This window comes from Girardinichthys multiradiatus, chromosome 9 (assembly GCF_021462225.1).
Source record: "Girardinichthys multiradiatus isolate DD_20200921_A chromosome 9, DD_fGirMul_XY1, whole genome shotgun sequence".
In the NCBI taxonomy this organism is placed as follows: domain Eukaryota; kingdom Metazoa; phylum Chordata; class Actinopteri; order Cyprinodontiformes; family Goodeidae; genus Girardinichthys; species Girardinichthys multiradiatus.
In genome coordinates, this window is record NC_061802.1 from 43681618 (window position 1) to 43688434 (window position 6817).

The window sequence follows — 6817 nt, forward strand, 5'->3', positions numbered from 1 at the left end:
ACAAAGCTGATTGTTTGCTCATGTTGATAGAAGGGACAGGGATATATTAAACAATAGATGTTGGATTGGATGATATGAAGGCAGATAATGTCCTGAGGTGACCCTTGAAGGGAGCAGCTGACAGAAGAAACATTTGAAACCTTCTCCAGAGTAGATTTAACAAACTGTACACGTTAGTTTCCAAACAGCAGAAATATTCTGAAAAAGTAAAATCTAAAAGACAAGGCTAAATTTTGAACCAGTGTCCTATATATCTTGATACTGTTTAATTAAATAATGTTTAGTGATTGAAAAAGATATAGTTTCAATTAAAAAGCTTTAATTGAAAAAGGTAATTTCAAAAACTAAAGGTTCCATTAGAAATTCAATTACCTCCTCATGAAAACGAATGTAATTCTTCATAATGGACTCTGAAATGAAATAAGTTGGCCAATTAACAATTGTCTTATTTGATTTAGGTAGGTTTATGATCTTTGTTCACAATATTAATCACAGTGGGAGCTCTGTGAAAGCTACACTCATAATGACAGCGAATGGTAGAGGAGGGGAGAGCCCTGGACTAATTTTCAGCAGCTTTCAATTAGAAAACAAATCATGCACTAACACATATGTAGGTCATAGATCTAAGGGTTTGTTCTACAGGAAATTCTATTTGGTTGTGTCTTACAACCTTATATGTAAGAATATATAAAACATTCTAAGAAAAACTCGTTTTGTTCATTGTGAATAGTTTCTGATGTTTGGAGCGGTGTTTAAGCACTATCAGGTGAATCTCTGCACCCTCTGCCTGCTTTTTCACCAGTGACGGATATCAGTCAATCCAACAGATGAGGTCAGCTTGTTTAATTCACCCACACTGCATCCTGGGAAATGAATATTCAGCACTCTGACGATGGAGCTTTGCTGTTGATGCACTCTGCAGGTATTAATTTGCTGCCACTGTTGCTTTTTTATTTTCCTCAGCATATTTATTAGAGCAATATTTAAAGTCAGAGAATTCTTTTGAAGCACAGACCACAGATATTCAGAAAGGCTCCACTTGTTATGAGGTTTTTTTTAAACAGAACATAAGTTTATGTGTTTTTGAGTGTTTAACTTACAGCTGTAAATGACCCTGACTGTTTGTAAGCTTGTCAGATTTGAGGCAAATGCGAATCTGAAAGTTATCTTTACTCATAGTTTTAAGGCAGCTTTTAAACTTTGGTTTCCAAGAGGCATTACATCTATACAGTGTACATTCTCTGCAAGAACAGAGACATTTGTTCTCTCTCCCAGGGACACATTAACAAGAACAATGTTCTTTCTGTCCAGGACAATTCATACTTCAGAACTTCTAGGAAGTCTTTATAAGTCTCTCCCACTGCAGCAGACCACATTCATATTTCTCTGATTCCACACCAGAAAAAAGCTCTGCCCAGAATATGAGTGAAGAACAAGCTCCAAGAACTCCACAACCAGGGCAGCAAGAACAGCATGGCTTTCGGTTCTTGCACCCCTTGGAGAGAGAACACATGTCTCAGTTCTTGCAGAGTATGTATAGGCCTTAAATCATGAAAATGGAAGATTGCGATGTCAGTGAAAAAAGGCATTTTATTTTGTTCTTTGTTTTTTTGTAAATGCATAATTATACATCACTAATAATAATTACTTTGACAGAGTCTAATGGCTGCATCATTCCACCTCTTCAGCTGGAATTGATCTGTCTGGAAACCAGTCTAGAAAAATTAAAGTAACCTTCTGGATTTTGCAACAGACAGTCACTTGTTCAATGGCATCAAAGATGTCAAGGAGAGCACATGATCCAGAGTCCAAAGCGCTAAAGAAATTAGCAGAAAAGACTAATATCACACAGTTGGACAAGATAAACTTTGTAATTTGTTCTTCAGCTTTGGGTTTTTTATGGATGATACTTCTTTGAACCAAATGTTGCTTCTGCCAAGAAACATCAACAGGGTACAAAGTTCACATCAACCTAAAAAATCTCTTTTCCACATTTTAGTTCCAGCATCCACTTTCACAAGATGCAAACATTCACCTTCACAGGTAACATCCATTTTAGGATTCTGAAAATGTTTATTAACATGCCTTGTCTTACACTACCTCCAATAATTTAAATTAAATTAAACTTCTGTATCCTGACTGATTTGTTGCATTTCAGCCCGACCGAAGGCTGCAACTTTCCCATCACCATTAAACTGCTGTTGTTGCCTCAGCAACCAGCTTCAGATTGAAACTGATGGAAAACATTCTCACCAAGATCTTTATGAACCAGGCTGCAAATCAAATCTCCATTTGGCACTGTTCAGCTCAGAAATGCTTCTTCTAGCTGCTGCCGTTACTCCTCCTCCATGTGCCTGCACAGATCAAGTCCAACCCTCCACAGGAAACCGCCATCATCCAGCCCTTCTTCATGTACAATCTCTGACATTCTCTGCCTTGTGCTTTCAAGACAGCAACATGTCTGTCCTGATAATATTCTCCACCTTCTGCTCCTTAAATCCACCTCTTGACATTATCTTGTTTTGCCAAATGCTATTCCATCTATAAACTTTAGCAGTAAATTTTTTGGTGTTCTTTTACAGAATTTGGTAAAAATATGATTGTTTAATTGTTTATTCATTTTTACAGAGACAACAGCCACATCTATCCTCTCCTTATTTTCCTGCCTAATTGCAAATTTTTGGTTTTTAGACATCAGCCAGTGGCAGTTTCACCAACCTGTCAGGATCTGGAGTCATCTGCTGCCTGCTGCTAACACCTTTCCAACACTAGGTGCCGCCAGTAGGAGAGTCCTGAGGCGACAGGTGTTGCGCATCTATTCATCAGCTGAGAAGCATAAAGAGGATGGTTGCCAACACTTTGTCGCCTGAGTGTTTTGCCTCCGTGGTAATTTTCTGGCCAGCCCTGAAAAACTTTGCAAGAATTGCTGTAAAGGATTTTTTGAAGTATTTTCTCTGTGTGAAATTTAACTTCCCTTGTTACCTGTTCCAGGTGCGATTTCTGCCTGACCTGTCCCAGTCCTCCATTGTGGTACTGGCTATTTCCTGGAATTGGACTGAACCTGGCAAGCGGGGCTTCTTTCCTGACTCTTATCCTCTCCCTGGCGGTCTCCAGTAAGATAATGTTTCAGTTGGGTCATGTTCTGAGGTTCAGCCACTAATCATTTCTCTTTGTGTTTTTTCAGTGACGGGAGATTAGATTCACCGCTTCTGTTGTGCTTGACCAAGTTTTCAATAAACTTCTTTATTTAACAAGTTCTCTGAGTGTCTCTGCATGTGGGTTAAGTCGGCTGTAAAAATCATGACAGAACACTCAGGCCAGCCTAACCCAGTGGAGACCCTTCAGGTCCCATTCGAGTATCACGACCTCAAAATGGTTTTTAGTAAATCTCGGGCTCTGTCTCTGCCGCCTCATCGATCGTACGACTGCGCCATTAACCTCCTCCCAGGTGCTCCTTTGCCTTCCAGTCGGCTCTATAGCATCTCTGGGCCGGAGAGAAGGGTAATGGATAAATATATTGCGGAGTCTTTAGCCGTGGGAATTATCCATCCTTCTTCATCTCCTTTAGGGGCGGGGTTTTTTTTTGTGGGGAAAAAGGACAGAGGTTTACGCCCCTGTATAGACTATAGGGGTTTGAATTCAATTACAGTAAAGAATAAATATCCTCTTCCTTTGTTAGCTTCTGCGTTTGAGCCTATACATGGCGCTGTTGTTTTCTCTAAGCTGGACCTCAGAAATGCCTACCACTTAGTCAGAATCCGCCAGGGAAATGAGTGGAAGACGGCATTCAAGACTCCCCTGGGAGATTTTGAATATCTAGTTATGCCTTTCAGCCTAAGTAATGCCCCAGCAGTTTTTCAGGCACTCGTTGAGAGATTGTTTGAATATTTTTGTATTTGTATACCTGGACGACATTTAGATTTTTTCCAGAAGTCTCGAGGAACACCGCCACCATGTTAGACAGGTCCTACAGCGCCTCCTCGAGAACAGACTGTATGTTAAAGTGGAGAAGTGCGACTTCCATCAGTCGACCGTCAGCTTCCTGGGGTTCGTGTCGGAGGAGAGACAGGTTCGCGCTGATCCAGGGAAGGTTCAAGCAGTGATGGACTAGCCAGTAACTGATTCCCGGAGGAAGTTGCAGCAGTTCTTGGGGTTCGCCAACTTCTACTGAAGGTTTATTAGAAATTACAGCCAGATGGCGACCCCATTAACTGCGCTAACTTCCACCAAGACGACCTTCAGCTGGGGACCGGAGGCCGAGACCGCCTTCACCCGACTGAAGAGGCTGTTCTTTCAGGCGTCGGTTCTGATTCATCCTGACTCTACAAGGCAGTTTACACTGGAGGTAGACGCCTCGGATACCGGGGTGGGAGCGGTTCTCTCCCAGCTCTCAGACCGATATGGAAGGCTTCACCCCTGCGCCTTTTTCTCCCGTCGGCTGACCCCTGCTGAACGGAACTATCAGGTTGGAGACAGGGAGCTGCTGGCCATTAAGTTGGCCCTAGAGGAGTGGAGGCATTGGCTGGAGGGTGCCGAACACCCCATGTTGGTCTGGACAGACCATAAAAATTTGTCGTACATCCAGTCAGCTAAGCGTCTTAATGCACGTCAATCACGTTGGTCACTTTTCTTTTCCCGATTTAATCTGTCTATTTCCTTTAGGCCAGGATCCAAGAACCTCAAACCTGACGCTCTGTACCACCAATTCGGACCTGAAGATTCAGAAAAAAAGGCAGAGTCGATCCTGCCACCAAGTTGTACAGTGGGCTCGTTAACCTGGGAGATAGAGGACCTGGTGCGGCGAGCCCTCCCTGATGATCCTGGGCCAGGAACTGGACCCCCTGGAAGGACCTACGTTCCAGCTTCAGTGCGATCCAGATTGATCGGCTGGTTCCATTCGGCCAAGTTCTCCGCCCACCCTGGTGTCAGTAGGACCATCGCCGCAATTTCCAGAAATTATTGGTGACCGTCGCCTCACAGAGACGCTAGGGAGTATGTGAATGCCTGCGCCACATGCGCTAGAAGCAAGTCCTCAAATCGACCTTCCGCAGGTTTGCTCCAGCCTCTCAGCATCCCCGGCCGACCCTGGTCCCATGTGGCCTTGGACTTCGTCATGGGCCTACCACGTTCTCAAGGGATGACCGTAATTATGACCATTATCGACCGGTTCTCCAAGGCCTGCCACCTGGTTCCTCTCAAAAAGCTGCCATCAGCCCTCCAAACAGCTAGATTGATGGTCAAACATGTTTTCCGCCTGCATGGCATCCCCAGTGACCTGTTGTCCAACAGGGGGCCTCAGTTTACTTCCCGTGTCTGGAGACATTTCTGTGACGCCTTGGGGGTGAAGGTGGCGCTAACCTCTGGTCATCACCCCCAGTCTAATGGCCAGGTGGTGTTTTGCCTCCGTGGTAATCTTCTGGCCAGCTTTGAAAAACTTTGCAAGAATTGCTGTGAAGGATTTTTTGAAGTATTTTCTCAGTGTGAAATTTAACTTCCCTTGTTACCTGTTCCAGGTGCGATTTCTGCCTGTCCTGTCCCAGTCCTCCATTGTGGTACTGGCTATTTCCTGGAATTGGACTGAACCTGGCAAGCGGGCTTCTTTCCTGACTCTGATCCTCTCCCTGGCGGTTTCCCTGGAGTCTCCAGTGAGAAAATGTTTCAGTTGGGTCATGTTCTGAGGTTCAGCCACTAATAATTTCTCTTTGTGTTCTTTCAGTGACGGGAGATTAGATCCGCCGCTTCTGTTGTGCTTGACCAAGTTTTCAATAAACTTCTTTATTTAACAAGTTCTCTGAGTGTCTCTGCATGTGGGTTAAGTCGGCTGTAAAAATCATGACACAACCTGCTTTACACTTTGGGACTTAGTTCCCTGAAGCTGCAGCTCAGACAGATTTCCCCTGTATGCTCTCTGGGAGTTAGCTGAATACTCTTTTTTTATTCAGCTAGGTGTGATCAGATGAGCTCTGAAAAGTTTACATACCCCTGTTAAAATGCCAGGAAATGAAACATTAACATGAAAGAATGAGACAAAAACATTCCACAAGACATTGAAGTCTATCAGCATGCCACATATGTACCTTGTAGTATTTGTCCACTGTACTTTGCAAAAGGTCTCAAAATCTTTCAGACTGAGAAGACATCTCCGGTCCACAACGTTTTTTAGGTGAGCCTACAGATGTTCTGTTAGATTTAGTAGTCAGATTCAATTTCATTCACCTAAACATAAACCCAATTCTATTAGAAGAAAGAAAACCTCAAACCATGATACCATATCATTTTACAGTGGGTATGGTGTTCTTTTGGTGATGCACAGTGCAGTTTCTGAGCCAAAATGGTGTTTCATCTGCAAGACTACACCCACAATCCCCAATTGAACATCCCTCTCCACATACATTTCTTTATTATTTTGTAGAATTTTCTTTTAAACTATATGACTTGGCTCATCATTTATTTGCATCATTTCACAAGATTCTCACGACAGATAGCTGAAATTTTGCCTATTCCACCTGAAAAAACTGATATCGCTTAATTAGGTTTGTAGACTGCCTTGCTCACACACACCATGTCAGCATTGGCCAAACATTTTATTTGGGAATAAGATAATGGCTTTGTGATGATTACTCTTAAATATTGATAATGTTGCCCTTAAGCTACTAATTTGGCAGTATGCTTTGGATCATTGTCCACTGGAAGACCAATTGGTGGCCAACCCTTAACCTTCTTGGTGATGGTTTGAGATGTTGCTTCAGTGTTTTCAGATAATGTTCTTTTCACAGAGTGCTGTCTATTTTATGAAGTGCACCAGTACCTCCTGAAG

General features: G+C 43.0%; 1 long non-coding RNA gene across 2 annotated transcripts; it reads left to right on the forward strand.

Moving 5' to 3' along the window:
* Positions 1-560: 560 nt before the first annotated feature.
* LOC124874297 lies at positions 561-5777 on the forward strand. 2 transcript variants are annotated; one of them, XR_007039754.1, is made up of 6 exons: positions 561-922; positions 2692-2886; positions 2992-3113; positions 3185-5408; positions 5514-5645; positions 5717-5777. It is a non-coding gene; the product is annotated as an uncharacterized LOC124874297 (long non-coding RNA). The 2 variants fall into 2 exon arrangements; XR_007039755.1 differs by having other exon boundaries at positions 3185-5389.
* Positions 5778-6817: the final 1040 nt, after the last annotated feature.